The following is a 13,457-nucleotide window of genomic DNA, read 5'->3' on the forward strand; positions in this document are numbered from 1 at the left end:
GAACAGAAAATCCAACAAAAGCCAGTAACTACTACGGGGGGGAAAAAAAAAAGGAAACTTGAGGGGGAAAAAAGGGGTGCAACTACTGCAACTGTCAAATGCATTATCATGGCATCTTTTTGCCAAAAGTTCAGAAGGTAAAAACGTAAAGGAAATGCAGTCAAGTGCTTAGGAAAGAAGCACTAAACCTGATCCTTGTGAAATTATTTAGGGTTAAAAACTTGTTTCAAATAAAAGGGAACTTATTTAAGATTAAAGTGAAGATATTTCAGATTACATGAGTTAGTTATATTTAAACATAACTTATTTACTACTTAAGTGGCATTACTTTTAATAAAAAAGTCGTATTTAAGTTTAAAATTAACTGATTTAAGTTGAAAGTGAACTATTTAAAATTAAAATGGTATGATTAAGGACGAAGGTGAAGTTATTTAAGAGATCTTTTTTAAGATTTAAATGAACTTTTTTAACATTAAAATTGAGCAACAAACTGATAAACATTTAAGACCAACTGAAATACCAATTAAAATCTCATCAAATTCAATATAAAAGTTACAACCTACAAATCTAAAACAATTTACACATTTACAAATCAAATTTTAATTATTATTGATACTTTTTCCGAATATTTAACACCTTTCAATTGTCTAGTAATCATTTTAATTACACTCTACTTGCTAGGCAAACACGATTAACAAGCATAATTAAATTAGTAATCCACTTACAATTAATTAAACCATATTGTATTGTTCTCAATTTAATGCACATTTTGTTTGCTTATCAGCCATTGAAATACGCATTAAAAAAGAGAGTAATTTAAAGGCGGAGATTTAATTAACATTTACATAGAGATTTTCTATAATAATACACTCGATTTTCACTTGAGTACATTCTCAATTATTCAACATGAAAATCCGCTTACACAGCAGCTGTTTTTATATATATTTATATATTGCTAAGCTGTTGTAATAGTTTCACTTCCTGCTGCTGAAACTCAAACAAATTAAATCAATTCCCCGAAACGCATATATATCAAATATAAATTCCAGTCTCCGCCCACCAAGAACTACAAAGTTCTCTATATGAAATTATATATATATATTATATATGTTAGTTAGAGTAAAGTAAAGCATAGTTAGTAGTCTTTTCTGGGCTTTACTTGGGGTTTTTGTTCATGGGTTAAGCATACACGGTTGTGGCGTTTAACAAAGTTGAAGGCAACCGCAGGTTTTCCAACATATATGTGTGTGTGTGTGCACTTTTTTGGTGGAAAATTGAGACAGGGCTTGGCCTGGAGGGGGTGGTGGGGAGTGGCTTAAACTACAAACTGCACTTTTCCTTGGCAGCTTGGTAAACTTTTTTGCCCCATGACTAAGAAACTTTTTGAACACCCACGAAAACCCAGTGGAAGCAAAAGCAACATTTTCAATTGTTGCACATGCCATGGGTGTCTTCGAATTTTCCAATTTTCAATGTTTATGCGTTGTCTATTTATTGGAATTAAATTAAATATATTTAATATTAAATATTGATAAATTGGTATTGCTAGCCCTTAAACTATTTTTAAGGGTGTCCTCTTTATACATTTATTACATTATTACAATTATTTTGAACACATTTTAATCATTTGCATTTATTTAAAAGCTTTCAAATCCGTTTTAAAGTACATTAGTAATGTGAATTACTGGTTTAAATTCATTTATAATTTCAAATACTATTAAAACTCAGTTTAGTATTGAATTTAATCATTTTTAATAAACATTATAATATAAAAATCTAAGAATAATAAATGTTATTGATAAATGGGTATTACAAGGCTATAAGGAATTTTTAAAAGTGGTCTCTTCATATATTTGTTACATTATAATATTTATTCTGAACACAAAGCTTTAAAATCTATTTTAAATGCATTTATAATTTGAATTACTATTAAAACTGTGTTTATTATAAATCTTCTTATATAATTGTGAAAAACGTCCCTCGCATAAACCCCTACATTCAATATAATCCCTTTTTTCTTGCCTCCATCTCAGTGTAGATACTTTCCCGAGGTTAACAATTAAATTCTGAAATGAAATCTGCGGCCAGACTGGGTGTTTGTGTGTGTGTGAGAGTGTGTGCGGCAATTATAATGGCACATAATTTAAGTTCAAGTGTTTTTACACCCACCGAATTCCTTTATAAGATTCTTCCACCTTTTTTTTGTTTGCTGTTTTAATTTTCTGTCTATTTGTTCTTTCCCTATTATCCGCAAAGGGGCGCTTTTAAAGGGCGAGATAAATTTCACGCTCAAAATATCCTTCCGCCTTTGAGCCACATCCTGGGCACCGTAGAGGCAGAGAGGCAAAAGCCTAAAACTTTGCTTGTTTGTCATGTTTGGTTTTTGGTCTACAACTCGCCAATTTGCGAAACAGTCCAACCGTAAATGTCTGGCTCTGCCTCTGCCTCTGTGTGACAACTGCAGTGCTTAAAGCGCTTTAATTAAGTTCGACTTGAGCCAGATTGCCAGACCAACTTGTTTTTGGATGTTTTTGGCCACCGAACCTACACCTACACCTGTACCACCCACACCACCAACTAACCCACAACCCTTTTGCCGAAAAGCCGATTGAAAGTTGAGAAAATTGGTGTCAACACATGGCCACACCGTTCGCAACTGAAACTATCCTCTCATCCAATCTGATTTCCCGATTCTTTTCCTTCAAGGAAGTTTTTAAGCATTTCATTAAAAACTTTTTCAACTGCTTGTCACTTACAATGTGTGTGTTTTTGTGTGCTAGAAGTGTTGATAATCAAGTTCCTTCAAGTTCCTTCTTCTTTTCAAAATGACCATAAGTCAACTTGTTGACCTTATTCTTGAAGATTTTTTTATTGGTAAAATAGTTTGTAAATGTAGTTATTGTTATGTCTATTTGAAAATTATTTAATTTTTAGTTTGATAGAAAAACAGGTCAGGTGTTTTCAGCAATTAATTATGAATTATGATATGATTAAATATGAAGAAAATTGGAATAAAACTTATAAGCAATAATTATTTAAAAAATAATTGATTCATAATGAAGAATAAATAATTCAAAAATTAATAAGGTTACAGGAAATATAAAGACCTATTTAAAGAACTTATCTATCTCTAAAAACTTGTTGAAAGACACAAATCTCTACGTTCAAAAGAAAACCCTTAATATGGTTTTCTGATAAAAGTAAGCTCTACATTCATAGATAACAGAAAGTCCCTTATAATGTATACAATTTTTGTTGTAAAATAATGTGTTAAAAATGCATTCATGTTTCTCAAAATTTGTAAAAGCAAAACCAAGACATATCAAAGCTTCTTTGGCCTCCCCAGACACCTCCCTTTTCTTAAAGAATACAGCATACATGTATTCATACCCTATAAGATACATAACGCCAGACATGATGGCATGACTAATGTGAATTATACATAAGTGCTGCTAATGCACAAGAGCATGCAGCTTGATTCGGGGTAACTGGAATGGGGTTGGGACTGGAAATGAGATTGAAATTGGTAGAAGTTTGGGATGCAACATCAGTGGCGGCCGCGGTGGCGGCGGTGGGGCATTGTCGCAATATGACGCATACGCATATATTTTATGGCCAACAAATATGGTAAAAACGGGACGGAACGGGGCAGCATAACTATGACTTCATTATGAGCTCATGCCCGTAAAGTGCAACCGAAAAGGCAAAGCGAATACCAGACCCCAGCACCGTGGAGGGGCTCGCCCCGACAACTGCCAGCATAAGCCAAACATTAATAATAAACAACTTACAAGCCATAAACCAATGGGATGCCGACTACCAGCTACCAGTTACCAGTTACCAACCAGCGGCAACGATCCAACGAGCCTCAAATAAATTACACCATGAAAAATAAACACAGTCAACAAAACGGAACTGGAGGCTGCACAAAAAATCAGCCAGAGCAAATGACATTAAAAGAGCAGGAAAGGGGCGCGGAAAACGCATTTCCACTTTGCCCCAGCTCAGCAAAATAAGAAGAAAAAAGAAACCCTAGGAACCCTGGGAAAACCCCGAAAACCAACGCACAGTGAGTGCTAAAATTATGACAACAGGCGGCTGATCCTGCACTGGCTATAGCCCAAAAAAAGCGTAAAAAAAAAGAAAAGGGGGGGTAAAAGCGAGGAAAATTCAAAAAAGAAATCCGCTCAACTGCCAGCCAAAAGCCAATGGAGATGCGAAAAATTGACACTGGACATGGGGACATCGAAGTGGACATGGACATGGACATGGGACATGGCCTGTGGATGAGCATGAGGCACGAAGATGTGAATGGTCCTGGGATAAGGACATTGGCGACAGTCGACTGAATACCAAAAAAAAAACTAAGAGAAAATCCGGGAAGCACATTTCGGGAAGAATGATGCATGCCACATGCTACGCATTTTGTTCAAGCCCAAAAGTCAGGAGATTTAGTGATTCCAAAAAACAAATTTATGAGAGTTTTCTATAAAAAAAAATTGTTGTACAATTTAACAGCATATAAAATATTTTGATTTTGAATTCCTTTTTAAACTCCGTTAAATTTGTCAACAAATATTATTTTAAATTTAAAGGATAACTATTTACTAGGAATTTTTTAGCTGACATTTGGATATATAAACTAAATCTTCTAGACAATTTTACCGAAATCATTTAGATTTAATTTTTCAAATATTAAATATTGTATTTTACACCTTCTCATTTAAGTTACATAAGTACAACAAACAGATTCCCCTTGATAATCAATTAACAAACTCTGGAACACTCTTGAAATAAAATCACCAAAATGTCTACAATAAACCCTAAAACGCAAATGAAATTAAAAAAACAAGAAAGAGACAAACCTACATAGTTAGACAAATAGAAATGGAAAGAGATAGCAAAAGAGACTAAGAAAGAGATGGCAAATACAGCGATAGCTAAAATGAGACAAAAAATCTTTTTGGCAAAAAGCCTGGCTTAGAGACAAGACACAAAATCAAAAAAAAAGGAAAATAAATGGTTAAAAACTGTAAAATTCGAATGTGTAAGTGAAAATTTTTGCGAAAAAAAGCGGCACACAACAAAGGGAAATGGACACCATTGTTTCTGGCCAAAGGAGTGTGTGCAGGCGTGCGAAAGAGCAAGCGATAGCCAGAAAAGAAGAGATATTGTACACTGGAAGAAATCGAAATTTAATCAGGGATGCCATAAAAATATATTTTCTAGTTATTTCAATTTTGATAACTGTGGTAAATGAGAATTAGAATTAGAAACAGCAATCTCAAGTAGGGTTTACTAAACATTAATTAAATTTCAGAGTTTCTAGCTCCTATTAAGTTGGTTTTAATTTTTTTTACTTAATCCACTAGAAAACTTTTGGATTAAAAAAAGCTTTATGATCAAGAGCTATTACATAAATCAATATATCTCTTAAAAATCCTAAAAAGCGCCGAAGAATTAAGCACCAAAATTATATATTCTTTACAGGGAATGAATTTGTAAATAAATTTGAATAGTAAATTCATTTTTTCTTCACAAATTCATAGTTTGTAAGTCAGGGTAAATTGTTTAATCCAAAAAATGAATTTACTATTCAGAGTAAATTTTGTACTATACTGAATAGTAAATTCCCTTTTTTGGATCTAAAACTTTCTTTAGGTTTTTAATACGGTATAAGCTTTTAAAGCATATACATTTTTGTGTTGACTTTAAATAAAATTGAATAATAAATCGTTGCTCTTCAACTTATTTTCAAATAAGATCTTAGTAATTAGCTCTGTTTTAAGTTTTAAGAAATGGACTTTAACTTTCGACATTTCCAAACTAGATTCATATAAGTGTAAGAGACTTTAACCTCCTTAATTACTGATGCTTATTTTACCACTCTTTATTTCTCTCAGTGTCTCGATAGTAAGGCAACAATGTTGCATTACCCCAAAAACAAAACGAAAAATCAGAGTCCATAAGACCACAGCGTGTGGCGTACCCCCTCCCAAAAAAAAAGGAAGAAACACAAAATGAGTGGAGCTAAGAGAGCAGAGCACTCTCTGGGCAAACTTGGCAGAGGAAAACTCTGAAAACTCTTAAAAAAATAGGAAAAAATGAAAAAAAGCGTGGACCATCCGGGGAGAAGGCCCATAGGAGACTCTGGTGACACAGTGTCATCTGCATACACACAGCTGGATATGGTCAAGTTGGCGCACAGAAATTGCCTGGGAGTGTCGCCAACTGTGATGACTTCAATATGCACAACACCGTGATCCAAGCGAATCTCCTCCATCCCGGCCTAAGGGGCGAAAGGAGCAAATGCAAATTGAAACTACATACAGACATACAGCTCCTAAAAATTGCTAAAATGAATCGGATTAGAGGATGCCGGATAAAAGTCAACAAAAGATATCACTGGAAGGCAATTGCCAGGTGTCGAACCCAACGTTTTGCCATTGATATTCGGCAATAAGAGGACGACAAATCGAGGTTTTCTTTCTGATAGGTGAATGGAAAAACTGTTACAGGGAAAAAGTGTTGCAGCAAAGTTAACTAAGGGTTACAGAGAGAGGAATTTGTTGTCCTGACAGATACATATAAATATGTACAGGAAACTCTTATATTTATTATAAATTTAAGGTTTAAATGAGGCAGAATGTTTCTCTGCAGAGTCTCACTTCCGGTTGTTAAGGTACCTCAACCATTTCATTTACACAGATCTATTTATTCAACTCTCCGAAGAGCTCCTTTATTCTAGAATTCATCCCTAGATATGCGGCAAAAACAATTACCTCTCAATTTGCATTCACCTTTTGGCCTCTTTCTGTTTAATCTTCTGTTGTCGAAGGTTCCCCCCCCAAACACAATCCGACCTGCCTATGTCAACTGAAAGATGATGATGATGCTGGCCGGGCCTAGGAACTACTTATTGCATAGCCAAACAAACAGATTATTTGGCAAATAAGCCATACAAACAGTCCAAGTCATGCCCACTCGCTACCTCCGATGGTTCCGAAAGGCAAACAATCCACACACAAAGGTGAAGCGAAGCCCAACGGCTTTGAAATTAATTTTAACCCTGACCAAGGCAACAACATACATACTTTGAGCCAGCCAAGGTGCCTATCCTCGGCTCAGTTAGCTTTGCTTAACTGATTAAATCCCTGGTAGAGGTAACCTTTGGTTGGTTGCTTTAGCTAGTTAGTAGTAGTAGTAGTAAATGGAGGCCAAAATGGAGGCTCTGAACGCATGAAATGCAGAAATAGGAGTCTCTGGCTCCCCTGGGTATCTATGTCTCATACTATACATGCTGCCATCATGAATCAAAGCTAAAAGTAATGTTCAAAGTTCCAGGGGAAGACACTTTGGATCGTACAGGACTCTATATGGTTAGTACACCAAGAGAAACTATATAGGAAAGTTGAAAGGTTTACTCGAGAGATACTACATATTCACTGAAATATGAAAATGAAATAAAATGTGACCTGTTTAGCGATTTTTATTTACTTTTCAACCTCTTTTTCGTTTTTATCTATTTCAAATTTAATTCACTGTTTAATTTCACAAATACATTTTTCATAAGGTCCTTTGAAAATATAAATAAAATGCTTCAAGGATTTGAATATTTAAAGAGCTAATAAAAAATGTGACAGAAATTGTTCTGAATTCATTGCATCTAAGTGTGCATTATTAGTTGATTTTAAATTCAAAACAGTTTCTGTGGCTCTTTTATAAATTTCCTTTGCCATATCTATTGTAAAATCCTTAGAAAATTTCTAAAATAATTTTAAACGTTCTTATCCTCTTAAATTTTGTTTGACGATTACCTAAGATATGTATAGCTTCAATCAAGGATTTGACATAATTTATTTATTTTAAGCTACTTTTCTATTAAAATCCTTAAAGAAATTTTAGAAATAAATTCAAAGGAACTTAAACTTTTATTTTTAAGAGTATTACCTCAGAAATATATATTTTTGGGGAGATGTATTATTTTGAAGCTATTTTAATATAAAAATACTTCAAGAAGTTATAGAAAATTAGAATCTTCTCCTTTTAGATTTTGGAGAATAACCTAAGAAATAAGTAGTTTCGAGAGAATGTATCCCAATTTATTTATTTCAAACACTAGCTAAAAGTTTAACCTGTTTCAAAAACCCTTTCTTTCATGAATATATTGAAGAATGATAATAATATTTGATTACATTCTTTCTTTCAGTGCACTGGTCATCCTTTGGACAAACTATATGGACCCAAATAGCCCCGGGTATCATGGACAGGAATAAAAACTGTACAACAAATGTCATAAAACGGCCACTCACCTCGATAAACTTTGCTGCGCTTGCCAGCGGCTACGATTTGTTGCTGTTGCTGCTGCTGCTGCTGCTGCTGCTGTTGTTGCTGCTGCTGTTGTTGCTGCTGCTGCTGGACAGCAACGGCGTCCAGTTGCAGCAGCAAACGAGGCGCTGATGCTGCTGCGGCTGCCGCTGCTGCTGCTGCTGCTGCGACTGCTGCCTGGGCAATATTTCCATTAACATTTGTCACTTGCTGATGCTGCCCATGCTGCTGATGGTGATGATGAAGCTGCTGCTGCTGCTGCTGCTGCTGCTGCTGTTGCTGTTGCTGCTGCTGTTGCTGGGCATGGGAATGTGTATGCGAATGGGGAAGCGAATGCGTATGGACATGGGCATGGCCATGGGGTTGCGAATGTGGATGGGAATGGTTATGTGAATGGCCATGGATATGGGGATGATGGGCAATGGCGCCATTTGGCGGGCCTGTCACTGCCGGCGGTCCATGTGCCGGGCAATAGCTGCGATATTCCCCATTGATGTCAATGTAAATTGGCGCCTCCACAAGTGGCCAGGCGGCGCCAGTTAAGGATGCTGCTGCTGCTACTGTGCCACCCGCTGATGTTGCAGCAGGAGTTGCTGATCCCGCTGCTGTAGCTGCTCCTGCTGCTCCGGCTACAGCAGCAGCTACTGATGGTGGCGTCAAGGTAATCAATTGCACGGGCATTAGCTGGGCGCCATGAATGTGCGGCAAGCCGGAATGTTGAGCACAGGTGTTGCTGCTGCTGCTTGGGTGACAACTGTTGCTTGCTGCTGCTGTGGCTGTTGTATCTGCTGCTGATAATATACAGTGGTCTGTTCGTAGGCGGCATAGCCCAGAGCATTCGTTGCTGTTGTCGTCACCGATGAAGTCATGTTGCTGGTGCTGCTGGCCACTGTCTGCATGTTGCAGCTGCTGCTGCTGCTGCTGGCCATTGATGACTGTTGCAGTTGCAGTTGCAGTTGCTTGGCCTTCAGGGCGGCCGGCTGAAATGGTGGCGCCAACGGCGTCAAATTCGATTTATAGGCTTTGATCAAAGCACTACTCGTGGATGGTGATGTCGTTGCTGTTCCTGTTACCGTTGCCGTTGCACTTGTGCTGGCTTTTTGATTTTCTTTAACGGTTTTGGTACGACTTTGGCTAGAACCAATTCCCCGGGGCGATATTTCACTGTTTCGATTGTTGTTATTATTGTCCACCACCTGCAATGTGGCTGGGGGATCACGATTGTGACCTGACCTTTCGATTACCTGATAGCTTTCACCGATGAAAGTCACCAAATCATGGCAGGCCTGCTGCAATTCCGCTGATGTGTTTACCTTGCTCCTTGACCTTTCCTTTTCATTATCATTATCATCGCCATCGCCATCATCATCGTCATCGTCGCTTTCGATAACATGTTCGATTATCCGCAAGTTATCGTAGTCTATAATACGGGCATAGCCCATGCCCAAGTGCCAAACCTGTTAGCCTGGCCACTTCATCGATTTCCTGTTCCTCATCAGACTCATTTGGCACCTGTTTTGTAGATTCCTCCAGAATCTCCACATCCTCTTTTGAATCCTCTTCATTTATTGAGGCTTCCTTCAACGGTTGCTCATCACTAGCATCATTATTGTTATCGTTATCATTATCATTATCGTTATCATTTCGTATACCATTTGTCTCCACTTGCACCGTCACCACTTCCGTTTCCTTGGCCATATCCCCTTCCATTTCCAATTCCTCTTCCACAATTTGACTTAATCTGGGTTTCAGAGGCTTTAACTCTGATTCATCATCATCGTAGCCATCGGTTTGAGTGCTGTTATCGGTAAATATCGTATCTGTTGAACCATAATAATCACACTCGTCGCACACCAACTCCAATTTTGTTTCGCTCGCCTCCAGGACAGCTGTTGCCATAATGTTTTCAAATATATATTCGCTTATCGAACTTACTCTTATTGTTTTGCATTCAATAAAAATTGGCTTCCATTGAGTTAATCAGTGATTGTAAATTGAGATTCTTTTGTGGCAACAATTGCAAATTGTTGTGGTTGCCGTTGCACTTTGTCGCCAGCAGTCTCATGTTGCTGTTGTGCCGGCGATTTGATCGAATTAAGTCACACAAGTTGGGCTTGGATAAGCACTGAAGTTGAAAGTCATAAGGGCCAAGTTTTTCGCCTCAATTATTTACACCTTTTTCTGGATTGGCAATGCCTGCAACGAAACGGAAAACGGGGAAGAAAATTGTTAAACTTGAAGAGTCTTTCACTTTCTATCAACTTTGCCCTCACAAGTTCGAGTCAAAAGTTTGGATTGTGTTGTTTCTTTTTTGTTGTTTTGCTTCTCCTTTCCAGATTGTTTATCGAAAGTCATAAAATATTTATTTTAATTAAAAGCAAATCATAAATGAGTGTAGAAAAAGAGAACGATGAGTGAAAAATATATTTGCCTGGAGAAATGTGCCCAAAGTTTGTAGATGAATTTTGTTTTACTTAGTTTTAGGTCGCAAAAGAGTAAACTTGGAAACCAAATTAAAACCACTTCAAAAATATATTTACTGTAATTAAAATAACACTCCTGCACATTCAACCATAAATTATACTTTTCACTAGCTTAATAAGTGTGAAATTGTAATTTTAATTAATATTATTTACCGGAATTTCCTGTAATTCATCAATAGCAAACTCACAACTCTCCTGAATGACCCAATTATAAACAAATTGTTCGAAATACCTTTTAGCATGTAACTTAAACCAGTTAATAAATATTAAATGTTGCAAAGCAAATTTAACTTGAACTCTGAGCCCTTTATTTAAATTTATTTTATACATTAAATGGATTTTAACACACCGGGAATCAAATAAAATCAAAATACACCACCAACCGAAAAGGGACAAAAAAAAACACAAAATAACATACAAGGGAAAATCAGCTAAATCTGCACAAATGCAAATGAAAATCTATTCAACAACATAAGGGAAAAGCCTCATGCCAACGCGCAAACAGAAAAAGAGAGAGAGATAAAGATAGAGATGGGAAAAGAGATAGCGAGCTTGGTCAATATGCAATATGTATGCGTAAATTGCGTTTTTGGTCAACAATTTCAATATTTTATGCGGCCAACCTGGCGTATGAGCAATGTGTGCAGAAGTAAGAGTCTGGGCCCTGGTCAGAAAATGTTGTACAAACTCTTTGTGGCGAGCCAAAATAAATGAATAATGCATACCATATACCGGAAGTTATTTTCTATTCAATTTACACTACTTAAATATGTTGGACGATGCCAAGAGTCCCTGGGATCTAAGCTTCAGACATCAAAAAGGTTCCATGCGCATAATAATAAACATTTTGATTGGATTTCTATGCAAATATTAAGTGCTATCTGGTTTATTTTTGGTCAAATGGTATTATTACTTCTTTAACCTAGAGTATTTTGCCTTGTATTTAAATAATTTTCTAATTTACTTCTCTAATTTTCTATCCCAGCATTAAGTTTAGTCCTGGAAAATACATAAACATTTTCCGTTCACTGACCCATTTACAAAAGTCAACATTTTAATGAAACATTTTCACTCTGTTCAATTCTAATCAGACCAATTAAATTTCACTCTTCAAACGTTTACTATTTAATCAACAGTCATTAGAACAAAAATTGTAAATAATTAATATGACTAAACACACACTAATTAGAAAGGACCAAAAACAATGTACCACTAATTGGTTAAACAATTTTTATACTGAAAAATATACAAAATATTTATGTGTAAATAAATAAAAGAGTTTCAATTAAATTTAATTGGACAGAACTAAATTTATGCTAGGTCAAAAGTAAACCACAAAATAAATACCATAAAATAAGTATACAAAAAAAAGAAGGAAAAATAAATATATCTACAAAAAAAAGCCTTTTTTAGTGTAAATGATAATATTTTAGTGCATTTAATTTGGATCGGATTGCCGGAAAACAGGGGAAAAACTGTTTACAAAATTGCCGCAAAAATATTTGCAAGCTCATTTCCATTTCCGAACGCGCGATTTCATAATTGAAATGCAGAAAATATTTCCAAATTGAACAAATATTTGCACAGACCAATAATTACAAAATCAGAGAAAGAGGTAGATAGAAATGGAAACTGGGGGAAAATATTTCGAGAAGAGCCTTATGCGTGACCATAAAAATGTTTGCAGAAATTATTTAATAACCACTTCTCATTGAAAGTCGAAGGCAGTCAGTCGAGGGGGCGTGGCATGGTATGATATAACGCCCCTGTATTATCAATAAACCTGCAAAACGAAAAAAAATTGTGAAAAACTTCTGCGCTTTCCGCAAACTTGGAAAAATGCAATTAAGTTGGCAACGCCAAAGGAATGACGTGCAAAGGGGAACTTCCCCTTCCTTCCTTCCTTCTGTATCTCTGTGTGGCGCTGTGTCTCTGTGTGTGGTTATATGAGCATGTGTGTGTGTGTATGCAACAAATTTAATTAGCGCCACAAGACGGTAACAAAGAATAAATAAATAAAAAAAAAACAGCATAATAAGTAATGATATCGCCGCGGGTGGAAAAACTGAGAGCCCTTCAAGTCAACAAGTTGGGAAAGCCAAAAGGAAAGGATAACAATTATATTAAATGAAATATTACAAAATAGATAAAAAAAATATATTTAAAATACTATATTATAAAATTATATTAAAAAGAATATAATATAGTTTAAATATTATGTTATACAACTATATTAAATGCAATATTACGAGAAAGCTAAGAAGATATGTATGTATTTTTATTATTTTATTAAACAAAAAAGAAAACTAACTTCGGGAAGCCTAAGTTTATACATCCTTACAGTTTGCAATTGAATTAAAGGGTATAAAAATTATATTTGGTTAAATATTATATTATAGGCAAAAGGATATATATTTTAAATATATATAGTATACAATTATATTAAAAGAAATTAAATTTACAGCTAAAAAATGCTTTAGTGAATATTTATTTTTAAGGCTTTTAAAAACGTTGTATTTTGACTTTTAGTTAAAGGTTTTATAAAATCTAAGGTTAAGTTAACTTAACATTAATTAATTTTTAAAATAATAATCAATGTAATAGAAAAAACCTAAAGATAACAAAACCTATACATATATTCATATT

At 35.4% G+C, this 13,457-nt stretch overlaps 1 long non-coding RNA gene and 1 pseudogene across 2 annotated transcripts in view; one reads left to right on the forward strand and one right to left on the reverse strand.

Moving 5' to 3' along the window:
• LOC147643685 (uncharacterized) overlaps positions 1 to 8,312 on the forward strand; it is a 65,217-nt gene extending 56,905 nt beyond the window's left edge. The window contains exon 3 of the long non-coding RNA XR_015271688.1: positions 8,210 to 8,312. This is a non-coding gene — a long non-coding RNA (uncharacterized LOC147643685). The remainder of the gene's footprint in view (positions 1 to 8,209) is intronic.
• Positions 1 to 10,355, reverse strand: part of LOC110181163 (uncharacterized) — a 58,135-nt pseudogene extending 47,780 nt beyond the window's left edge. Inside the window, exon 1 of the transcript XR_015271687.1 lies at positions 8,313 to 10,355. The product of XR_015271687.1 is annotated as an uncharacterized LOC110181163 (transcript). The remainder of the gene's footprint in view (positions 1 to 8,312) is intronic.
• Between the last annotated feature and the right edge of the window lie 3,102 nt (positions 10,356 to 13,457).

Source organism: Drosophila serrata, unplaced genomic scaffold (genome assembly GCF_035046125.1).
Source record: "Drosophila serrata isolate PLE 108 unplaced genomic scaffold, ASM3504612v1 contig_249, whole genome shotgun sequence".
Lineage (NCBI taxonomy): Eukaryota > Metazoa > Arthropoda > Insecta > Diptera > Drosophilidae > Drosophila > Drosophila serrata.